We start from the raw sequence: 12,643 nt of genomic DNA, 5'->3' as shown, positions 1-12,643 counted from the left end.
TTCCCACTTGTTTGCCTGCTTGACAAGCTGCACAAGGTCCATCTTTTTTGAAATGCACATTAGTTAAACCTATCACGTGTTCTCCCTTTAGAAGCTTGTGGAGGTTCTTCATCCCCACATGTGCTAGACGGCGATGCCACAGCCAGCCCATGCAAGTCTTAGCAATTAAGCATGTATCTAGACCGGCCTCTTCTTTTGCAAAATCAACCAAATACAGTTTGTCGTCTAGTACACCCTTAAAAGCTAGTGAACCATCACACCTTCTAAAAACAGACACATCTATATTTGTGAATAGACAATTATATCCCATATTGCATAATTGACTAACTGATAACAAATTATATCCAAGAGACTCAACTAAAAACACATTAGATATAGAGTGCTCCGATGAAATAGCAATTTTACCTAACCCTTTTACCTTGCCTTGGTTCCCATCACCGAATATTATTGAATCTTGGGAATCCTTGTTTTTGACATAGGAGGTGAACATCTTCTTCTCCCCCGTCATATGGTTTGTGCATCCGCTGTCGATAATCCAGCTTGAACCCCCGGATGCATAAACCTTCTTCTCCTTCGCCATGAGGCATGTGTGACGCTCGTTGGGAAAAAGGGATGACTTGTTGAAGGCGGTGGCGGCGAGTCCTTCATTGTCGGAGTCGGATGACGAACAATCCGAGTCCCACTCCTTGCCAAGGTGTGCCTCGCCTTTAGCCTTTTTGTATGTCTTCTTCTTCTCCCTCTTGTTCCCCTGTTCCTGGTCACTATCATTATCGGGACAGTTAGCGATAAAATGACCAATCTTACCACACTTGAAGCATGAGTGCTTCCCCTTTGTCTTGGTCTTGCTTGGCTGTCCCTTGTGACCCTTTAGCGCTGTCTTGAAGCGCTTGATGATGAGAGCCATCTCTTCATCACTTAGCCCTGCCGCCTCAACTTGTGCCACCTTGCTAGGTAGCGCCTCCTTGCTTCTTGTTGCTTTAAGAGCAAAGGGTTGAGGCTCATTGATTGGACCATTCAATGCGTCGTCCACGTATCTCGCCTCCTTGATCATCATTCGCCCGCTCACGAACTTCCCAAGAACTTCTTCAGGCGACATCTTGGTGTACCTAGGATTTTCACGAATATTGTTCACCAGATGTGGATCAAGTACAGTAAAGGACCTTAGCATTAGGCGAACGACGTCGTGGTCCATCCATCGTGTGCTTCCGTAGCTCCTTATTTTGTTGATGAGGGTCTTGAGCCGGTTGTATGTTTGGGTTGGCTCCTCGCCCCTTATCATTGCAAATCTCCCGAGCTCGCCCTCTACCAACTCCATCTTGGTGAGCAAGGTGACGTCGTTCCCCTCATGAGAGATCTTGAGGGTGTCCCAGATCTGCTTGGCATTGTCCAAGCCGCTCACCTTATGGTACTCGTCCCTGCACAAAGAGGCTAACAACACAGTAGTAGCTTGTGCATTTTTATGAATCTGTTCATTAATAAATATAGGACTATCCGAGCTATCAAATTTCGTTCCATTCTCAACAATCTCCCATATACTTGGATGGAGAGAGAACAGGTGACTACACATTTTGTGACTCCAAAATCCGTAGTCCTCCCCATCAAAGTGTGGAGGTTTGCCAAGAGGGATGGAAAGCAAATGTGCATTTGAGCTATGCGGAATACGAGAGTAATCGAAAGAAAAGTTTGAATTAACCGTCTTTCTTTTGTCGTAGTCGTTGTCGTCGTTGTCCTTATGGGAAGAAGTGGACTCATCGTTGTCATCGTAGTAGATGATCTCCTTGATGCGTCTTGTCTTCTTCTTCTTCCCATCTTTGCGTTTGTGGCCCAAGCCTGAGTCGGTAGGCTTGTCATCCTTCGGCTCGTTGACAAAGGACTCCTTCTTCTTATCATTGATCACAATTCCCTTCCCCTTAGGATCCATCTCTTCGGGCGATTAGTCCCTTTGTGAAGAGAACGACTTTGATACCAATTGAGAGCACCTAGAGGGGGGGTGAATAGGTGATCCTGTGAAACTTGAAACTTAATCCACAAAAACTTGATTAGGCGTTAGCACAATAATGCCAAGTGGCTTAGAGAGGAGTCTCAACAAAACACAACAACCACAAGAGATCAATCACAGAGATGACACAGTGGTTTATCCCGTGGTTCGGCCAAGACCAACGCTTGCCTACTCCACGTTGTGGCGTCCCAACGGATGAGGGTTGCAATCAACCCCTTTCAAGCGGTCCAAAGACCCACTTGAATACCACAGTGTTTTGCTTGCTTTACTATATCCCGATTGCGAGGAATCTCCACACTTTGGAGCCTCTCGCCCTTACACTTGAAGTTCACAAAGAAGCACGGAGTAAGGGAGGGATGAGCAATACACTCAAGACAAGAAATCACAGCAACACCACGCACACAAGTTGCAACAAGAGCTCACAACACAACTCAACGAGTTCACAACTCAACTAGAGCTCTAATTGCTATTGCAAGGAATCAAAAGCGCGGAATCGATGTCTTAGTGCTTAGGAATGCTTAGAGAATGCTTGATTATCTCCTCCATGAGCCTAGGGGTCCCTTTTATAGCCCCAAGGTAGCTAGGAGCCGTTGAGTGCATTCCAGGAAGGCATTTCTTGCCTTCTGTCGACTGGCGCACCGGACAGTCCGGTGCACCACCGGACACTGTCCGGTGCGGATCTCTTTCCTTATTTGGCGAAGCCGGCCGTTGGCGCCTTAGAGCCGTTGGCGCACCGGACACTGTCTGGTGCCCCCTTCTAGCCGTTGGCTCGGCCACGCGTCGTGCCCGGATTAAGCGGCCGACCGTTGGCTCGGCGACCGTTGGTTCACCGGACACTGTCCGGTGCACACCGGACAGTCCGGTGAATTATAGCCGTACTCCGTTAATTTCTTCCCGAGAGCAGCAAGTTGGCCTGAGCCAGTCTGGCGCACCGGACAGTCCGGTGCACCCAGACAGAGCTGGCTTTGGCTGAACAAGGCCATCTCTTCTCCAGTTCGTTTTCTCCTGTTTCCAGCACTTAGACACAATACATTAGTCTCTAAAACAATGTACTAAGTCTGAGAAACATACCTTTATACTTGATTTGTACTTTGTCCACCTTTTGACACTTAGGCACTTGTATTGGACACTAAATCACCAAAACACTTAGAAATGGCCCAAGGGCACATTTCCCTTTCAACTATGCCATATCTTGCGGGTACCAGCCAGGGGCACTGCTCTTCGGCTGTGTTGCCGAAGAGAGTTTAGGATGCCTTCGGGACCGAGTTGGGGCGAAGGTTGTCAGCACTTTATCGAAAAGTGTTGGTTTTCCGAAGCTCGAAACCGATCTCAGCAGATACCGACGACAGCATATCGCCGGTAGCTTGTTTTATTCTAACTTTAAGGTAAAATTCTTCCCTTAACTTTTTATTGTTTTAATATGAAGATGTTTTCTGATGAAGGTTATTTTGTCAGAGCTTACTGCTAAGCAAAGCCTTGAGGATGCAACAAGACCTCGAGGACAAGAAAAATGAAGTTATAATTGAGGGCTTAGAGAAGAAGATTAAAGATCATGAAGCTGCCCTAGAAAAGAAAGACTTCGTGCTTCAAACGATGGAAGGTTCACTGGCAGAAGCTCAAGCCGAGATCGCTAGATTGAACAATGAACTTTCCCTGCAGTCAAAAAACTTTGAGCAAGAGAAGAAAGATTTCAAAACAAAACTTGAAGCCGAAGCTGAAAAAAGTTCAAATCTACAGAAATTACTCAAGGATCTACAGGAAAAATGCTTAGGCTTCGGCACCCAGTGCATTCAATGGCTGAAGCAGGTCTTTAATTCAGTTGGAGCCAGCTCCGAAAAGTTTAAACCTTCGGTTGAAAACCTGTCGGGCATGTTTGATCATATTGAAGGTGAAGTTGATGCTCTCGACGAAGTTATAGCTGGACATGGTGACTTTTGTGCCTTGCTAGCTTCTCGAGGCACAGTTGTCGCTTTCATGAAGGCTGGCTGTACACATGGAAATATTGTAAACAGACCAAATTCAGCCTGTCACGAGCAGACTTGGATGACATCCCCAGCCTGGCCCGAAGCATCGGAAACAGATTCGTTACTCAAATCTGGGCAAAGGGCGGGCGAAACCTGGCTGGTGATGAAGCTCGAAGTCACCTTAAACCGGTAATAAACTTATACATTGTGCTTACCTTTTCCTTGAAACTTGAATTTACCTTATAATGCTTTGATATGTAAAGGATGACGAAGCCGAAGAGCATTGAGCCGAAGCTTAGCATACGATCCGAAGCTTAGCAGATGATGATGATGAAGCCGAAAACCTTGCTGTGAAAAAAACTCTTAGAAAAACTCTTGTATTATCCTTTGTAAAGAATGTTGTAATTTGAGAATCAGATACTACTCTGTAAATTTGTCCATACCTTGTAATATATTTTTACCTTTCCGTCAATGTATGAGCTGCTTTGATGTGGACGAAACTTGTATTTTTTGAGCCGAAGGCGAAAAACACCTTCCCTTCTTTTCGTACACAACGAAGAATAAATCTGCTTCCGAAGCCATATTCTTAGAGCCGAAGCAAGTGTCTGTATCTATATGAAATGATGATGATGATCCTATGTATGTCTAAATGAATGTTTATGAATGCAATGTATGATGTAATGTATCGTGCCAATGAATGCCCAAACACACACATATGAAGCTTCATCCATAACCTTCATTCCCTTAGGAATGACTGAAGTCTCTTTGCCATTTATTTTTCGGCTGCACCGCTTATTTTTCGGTGTAAGTTCTAAATCCCCTTAGGAACGTCTTTTGAACTTCTTCGCCTTCTATTTCGGCGGTATTCGCATTGACTTTTCATGCTTCGCCTTATATTTCGACGGTATTTGGCTCTGCATTCCCTTAGGAACGACTTTTGAGCAGAAAACTTACGCTGCGCTCCCTTAGGAACGGCTTTTTTGTAGCTTCGTCGTGCTCTGCATCCCCTTAGGGATGACTTTCGAGCTTCTCCCTGTTTTTTCCTTTTTCTCTGCACTTGATGGTGCATGCTCAGATTTTACATTTACATATTTTGGGGGATTTTGCTCTCGTAGAGCTGAATAAGAAAGGAAAAATTACAAAATATGGCCCCATTAAAAACCTTTCTTCCCCTTTGGAAAGGAAAAGGGTGCCATAGGAAAAATGAAAACGATTACATCAATTTATACATAATATCGCCGAAGCTCATCCGCATTCCAAGATCTAGGAATGTCGTTGCCATCCATGTCCTTTAATCTGTAAGAACCGGGTCTTGACGAAATACTACCAAAAAGGGTCCTTCCCACTTCAGCTGAAGCTTGCCTACTGTGTCAGGGTTGGCTACTCTCCGAAGCACCAAATGTCCATGCTTAATGTCTTTCAACCGAACTTTTCTATCACACCATTTTATTGTTTCAGCTTGATATTTGTTGATATTTTCCACAGCCTGAAGTCTGGTCTCTTCTATAGTATCTTTTGCCACAGAATAATTATCTTCGTCTTCTATCAAAGCTATTGTTCTTATCGACCCCGCTTTAGCCTCTTCGGGGGTTATAGCTTCGTCACCGAACAATAACTTGAATGGTGTAAAACCTGTTGACCTTGATATAGATGTATTGTGGCTCCACACCACTTTAACCAACTCATCTGGCCACTTTCCTCTAGGCTGGTTGAAGATTAACTTCATTATTCCCGTCATTACAATACCATTTGCCCTTTCAACTAGTCCATTTGATTCCAGGTGCCTCACTGATGCAAAATGAATTTTTGTGCCGATCTGATCGCAGAAATCTTTAAAGGTTTCAGCATCAAACTGTGTTCCATTGTCTACAGTTATAGCCTTCGGCACACCGAAGCGACAAACTATATTCTGCCAGAAGAATTTTTGGATTGTAGCCGAAGTTATTGTAGCCAAAGGTTTTGCTTCGATCCACTTGGAAAAATATTCTACCGCCACCACGACATATCTCAAGTTGCCCTGCGCTGGTGGGAGTGGACCTAGTAGATCTAGGCCCCATCTTTGCAACGGCCAGGTTGGTTGTATCAGCCGAGTTAATGACGAAGGTTACTTCTGATCTCTTGCACATTTTTTGGCAATTTTCGCACTTTTGAACCAAATCTGTTGCGTCCGAAGTTGCCTTCGACCAATAGAATCCTTGTCGAAAACCTTTCCCAGAAGAGGTCTAGACCCAATATGGGATCCACACAATCCTGCATGTATCTCCTTCATCAGTTCTATACCTTCGGTTCTGGATAAGCACTTGAGAAGTGGGGAACAAACTCCATGTTTATATAACTCCCCTTCTACTATGACATATGGTCTTGTTCTTGCTTCCATTCTTTTGTTATAAACCTCATCGTCCGAGAAACAGTTACCTTGGAGGAAAGATATAATCTCAGTCCTCCAATCTTCACTATGGACAGGAGATATTGTGAGCATTGCTCTTTCGAGAAGTTCCACCGAAGGTGCTCTTATTGTCTCAAAAAATACTTCTGAAGGTAGAGGAAGCCCCTGTGCCGCTGACTTGGCTAACAGATCAACATGCTCATTTTCTCCTCGTGGAATATTCTTAACAGAAAATCCCTCGAAAGAAGCTTCAAGCCTTCGAACTGTGTCCAGGTACTTTTCAAGCTTCGGATCTCTTGCCTTGCAACTCTTGTCAACATGACCAGAAATAACTTGAGAGTCGGTTTTAAGGATTGCCCTTCTTATTCCCATTGCTTTTAACTTTCGAAGCCCCAAGAGTAAAGCTTCGTATTCAGCAATATTATTTGTACAGCTGAAGTCAAGCCTTGTTGCATAACATGTTCTGACCTTGGAAGGTGCAACTAGGACAGCAGCCACACCTGCACCGAAGGTTCCCCAGGAACCGTCGCAGAACAATGTCCAAGCTTCGGCATCTTTATTTGCTTCTTCTTCCTGAGCCCCTGGCGTCCAGTCAGCGATAAAGTCTGCTAACGCGTGGGACTGAATTGAGGATCTGTGCACATAGTCAATACTGAATTCATTAAGCTCCGCAACCCACTTTCCAATCCTTCCAGTAGCTTCTCTGTTCCTCATAATATCCTTCAGAGGCTGTGATGAAGGAACAATTATGTGGTATGCTTGGAAATAATGCCGAAGCTTCCTGGAGGCCATTAAGACAGCATATAACACCTTCTCCAATTCTGTATAGTTTTTCTTTGATAAACTTAGAACTTCGGAGACAAAGTATACTGGGGCTTGCCTTTTAATTTGTCCTTCAAGCTTCTCCTGCACAAGCGCCGCACTCGCTGCAGAGTGCGAAGCTGCCACATACAATAGTAATGGAGCCCCTAGCGCAGGTGGAGTTAATGTTGTTAGATCAATCAAGTATTGCTTCAGCTCTTCGAAGGCTTTCTGTTGAGCTGGGCCCCATTGAAAGACTTCGGCTGACTTTAGTATTTCAAAGAATAGAAACTTTCTTTCTGCTGATCTAGATATGAATCTATTCAATGAAGCCAGTCTTCCTGCCAACCGTTGGGCCCCCTTCTTTATGCTTGGCGGCTCCATCCGAAGGATAGCTTCGATCTTGATTTGGTTAGCTTCAATCCCCTTCGTTGAAACTAGACAGCCAAGGAACTTACCCTTATTCACTCCAAAGACACATTTTTTAGATTTAATTTCAGGCCAGCTTGCCTGAAATTAGCAAATGTTTCTTGCAGATCAGTAATGTGATTTTCTTGCTTCGTGCTTTTTACTATGATATCATCAACGTATGTTAATACATTTCTGCCTATCTGAGAATGAAGGACCTTGGCTGTCATTCTGATGAAGCTTCCTCCAGCATTCTTGAGCCCCTCAGGCATCCGAAGATAACAATAGGTGCCACTGGGAATTATGAAGCTAGTCTTCGGCTCATCCTCCTTCTTCATCCATATTTAATGATATCCTGAGTAGCAATCTAGTAGGCTCATAAGTTCTGAAGAAGCTGCTGCATCTACAAGAGAGTCTATTCTTGGTAATGGAAATTCATCCTTTGGACATGCCTTGTTGAGATCCGTGAAGTCAATACACATTCTCCATTTGCCATTGGCCTTCTTCACCATAACAGTATTGGCTAGCCACTCTGTATATTTTACCTCTCTGATAACACCAGCACTGAGAAGTCTTTTTACTTCATTCCGAGCACCTTCGGCTTTATCATCAGACATTTTCTGAAGCCTTTGCTTTCTTGGCCTGAAGGATGGGTCGACATTGAGTGAATGTTCAATGACGTCTCTGTTGACACCACAAAGATCATTGGCCGACCAAGCAAAAACATCTTTGTTGTTGAATAAAAACCTTATCAAAGTTTTCTCCTGCTCTTCAGATAGCTGAGACCCCAGTAGTACCTTCTGCTCTGCTATGTCTTCACATAGAAGCATGGGTTTCGGCTGATCAGCCGAAGCAGCCTTCTCTCTTCTGTACTTGTACTGTTCACAAGCTTCGGCTCCATCTATATTGTGGATCGCTTTGAGTGTCCCACGACCAATGATTGCATTGTAGGGGTATTCCATATCAACGATGCCAAACACAACCTATTCAGTCGTTGTGTTGTGGACGAAGCCGAAGGTCACTAGCATCGTGATTTTGCCGAGTGCTGCAATTTGCCTTCCTCCGAGCCACAAAGAGGGTGTGTAGCATCATGAATCTTGTCTTCTAGCTCTTGCATCTGTCTGAAGGCCTTAGCAAATATAATATCCGCTGCACCGCCTGTATCAACCAGAACATTGTGGACCATAAATCCCTTGATGACACAAGATATGACCATAGCATCATTATGAGGGTAATCCTTGAGCTGAAGGTCCTCCTGGGAGAAGGTGATTGGGATGTGGGACCATTTTGACTTGATGAAGGGTCCCTGCACCCCAACATGTTGTACCCTTCTCTGAGCCTCCTTCTTCTGCTTCTTGTTGGCCGGTTCTGAGCATGAACTGCCTATTATCGGGAGCACCAGCTTCGTAGCTGAAGCAAGTTCAGCTTGATTGTTGAATGAAGCCATCAGCTCAACAGTGGAAGTGAGTTCACCGGAGGTGGGCGCCAATGTTGGGGACTTGTTCTCAAATGCTATGAGTTAAGAACAAGGCAACACAAAATATTAAATGTTAATGTCCTTCATCCTTCGAAGCATTATTTCCCTTAGGATATAACGATCTTCGGACGAAGGTCATGAAGGACGTACCTTCATTATCACAGTATACGTTAATGAAAGACATAGCATATGAAACATGAAAGATAACATGAATAATCGTATAACATCATTCACATATCTTCATTATATAAACTTGAATAAATAAAGACAATATTTAATTACATTTGTACCTTTGGCTTGATAAAAGGCAAAAATCCAAGCGTGGTGCACGAGCGAATACAAGATAGCGTGAACAGTACAGGGGTACTATTCATCTATTTATAGGCACAGGTCGCAGCCTGTGAGAAATTACATTCATGCCCTTTACAAATGATTACAACCATAATACAAGCTATCATGGGTCGATTGGTCATTTCATCTTTAAGTCGGTGCATCTGGAAATACGCTACGAAGCTCTTTGATTGGCAGCTTCGGCTTTGCTTCTGTGTCGATCTTCCGAAGGTGTTTATTCTTATGGGACCTTCGGTGACGAAGCAGACCCCCAACATATACTTAGTCTTAGATTGAAAGTGGAAATGGAATATTCGGCAAAGACAAAGCTTCCACTACAACTTTGACGGTATCATTTACCCTTTGCCATTACTCCTACAACTCTCAATTGTTATGACCCTTCACTCATATTTATTCTACCATTTGGGAGAAAATGAAAAAAAGGGCTCTCAAGTTCTCCGTTTTTGGCGCTTAATGCCAAAGGGGGAGAAAGAATTAAGCCCAAAGCAAAAGGACCGCACCACCATTTCAAAAAAATTCACAAAAGCTTATTTCAACTAGTATTTGAAGTTTATCTCAATTGGTATTTGAGTTAGCCTCAAAGTGAATTTTCAAATGATTTATAATTTTCAATTGCTATGTGAAAGTGAAATTTCAATTGATATCTCATTTGGTATTTCAAAATTATTTTTCAAATTTGTATCTTCAAAACTTCATATTTATATGAAAATTTTCAATTGGTATAATTTCACTTGGTATCTATTTCAAAAAACCCTCTGGAAAGCTAAGGGGAGATTTCATTCAGGGGGAGCTTTTATTTAGTCAAAGGAAAAACATTTGAAATAGGGGGAGAAATTTCAAATCTTAAAAATGCTTCTTGCAATCTTATTTTGATACCTTTGACTATTTGCAAAAGATTTTGAAAAGAATTTTACAAAAGATTTGCAAAAATAAACACGTGGTGCAAATGTGGTCCAAAATGTTAAATAAGGAAAAGCAATCCATTCATTCTTAGTCATATGTCTAAAATCTTTCAACTAGTATAAATTCTAAGTAACCTATGCACATCTATCTCAATTGCAAACTAGTTACATTACTACATGAAAGTCGCCTAGAGGGGGGTGGATAGGCGGAATCTGAAATTTACAAACTTAAGCACACACTACAAGCCGGGGTTAGCGTTAGAATTAAATCCGAGTCCGAAAGAGAGGGGAAAACAAATCAACCAAGAAATAAAGCGAATGAACACGGTGATTTGTTTTACCGACGTTCGGTTCTAAAGAACCTAGTCCCCGTTGAGGTGGTCACAAAGACCAGGTCTCTTTCAAACCTTTCCCTCTCTCAAACGGTCACTTAGACCGAGTGAGCTTTCTCCTTAATCAAACGGGTCACTTAGACCCCGCAAGGACCACCACACACTTGGTGTCTCTTGCTTCGATTACAAGTCTCTTGGGAACAAGAATGAGGAAGGAAGAAAGCGATCCAAGCAACAAGAGCACAAAGAACACGAACAAAACACTCTCTCTAGTCTCTAGTTGGTTGGAATGAATTTGGGACTTGGAGAGGCTTTGATTCTTGAATTGTGTCTAGGAGTGAATGCACTAGCTCTTGTATTGAATGAGAACTTCAGAAAACTTGGATGCTTGGAGTGGTGGTGGTTGGGGGGTATTTATAGCCCTCAACCACCAACAAGCCGTTGGGGATGGTTGTTGTCGATGGGCGCACCGGACAGTTCGGTGCGCCACCGGACACTGTCCGGTGCGTCAGCCACGTCACCCAACCGTTAGGGTATTGGAGCAGTCGACCGTTGGAGGCTTTGACATCTAGTGGCACCAAACATGCACTGTTTACTGTCCAGTGCGCCTCTGACCTCTGTTCTGACTTCTGCCGCACACTGTAGCGCTGTCAAAGGCACTGTTGCAGTCGACCGTTGCGCTGGTAGCCATTACTCCGCTGGGACACCGGACAGTCCGGTGATCTTTAGCGGAGTGCGCCTAGAGAAACCCGAGAGTGGCCAGTTGATTCTTGTACGGTCCTGGTGCACCGAACATTGTCCGGTGGCACACGGGACAGTCCAGTGCTCCAGATCAGAGCACACTCAGTTTCTTTGCTCCTTTGAATTTAATACCTAACTTCAATCTTTTTATTAGTTTGTCTTGAACCTTTATGCACCTGTAGAACATATAATCTAGAGCAAACTAGTTAGTCCAATATTTGTGTTGGGCATTCAACCACCAAAATTAATATCGGTAAAAAGGTTAACCCTATTTCCCTTTCACTACACTTCATATTTGCTTTGGTTAGTGTTAGCATCAATCACCAAAAAGGGGGAGATTGAAAGGGAAATAGGGTTAACCATTTCCTATAAATAGATTTTGGTGGTTGACGACCAACACAAACCATATGGACTAACTAGTTTGGCTAGATGTGAATTATATCAGGTGCATAAGGTTCAACACAAACCAAGAAAGAAATTGAGTTAGGTACACAATCAAAAATTGGAGCAAGAACTTAGAGTATGCTGAAATTTGGCGCACCGAACAGTGTCTGGTGCGCCAGCCAAGGCAGCCAGCAAACCTGCCACTCTCGGGAATTCAGAGACGCGCTCCGCTATAATTCACCGGACTGTCCGGTGAGCCAGCGGAGCAACGGCTCCCTGCGCGCCAACGGTCGACCGTGCAGAGCTACAGTGGTGAATAGTGTCTCGGCAGAAGTCAGAGCGCAGAAGTCAGAGGGCACCGGACTGTCCGGTGCAACTAGAAGACAAATGTCTCCAACGGTCAACTGCTCCGAACCCTAATGGTTGCGCTGACGTGGCGCGCACCGGACAGTGCACAGTGACTGTCCGGTGGCGCACCGGACTGTCCGGTGCGCCCATCGCCAGCAGCCCTTGCCAACGGCTAGGAAGTGGTTGGGGGCTATAAATACCCCCAACCACCACATTCATTGGCATCTAAGTATTCTGAGTTTCTCATTCATTGCAAGAGCAAAGTGCTACACTCCAAGACACAATCAAAGCAATCAATCCACTCAAAGTCCCAAAATCAACGCTAGTGTTTTAGGGCTTGTGAGAGGATCACTTGTGTTCTTTTGTTGCTCTTGTCGCTTGGATTGCTTTCTTCCTTTCTCATTCTATTTCTCAAGCTCTTTGTAAAGCTAAGCAAGATACACCAAGTGTGTGGTGGTCCTTGCGGGGTCTTAGTGACCCGTGTGATTAAGGAAAAGGCTCACTCGGTCTAAGTGACTGTTTGAGAGAGGGAAAGGGTTGGAATAGACCT

Source organism: Zea mays, chromosome 1, assembly GCF_902167145.1.
Source record: "Zea mays cultivar B73 chromosome 1, Zm-B73-REFERENCE-NAM-5.0, whole genome shotgun sequence".
In the NCBI taxonomy this organism is placed as follows: Eukaryota; Viridiplantae; Streptophyta; class Magnoliopsida; order Poales; family Poaceae; genus Zea; species Zea mays.
This window is presented reverse-complemented; position numbering follows the sequence as displayed.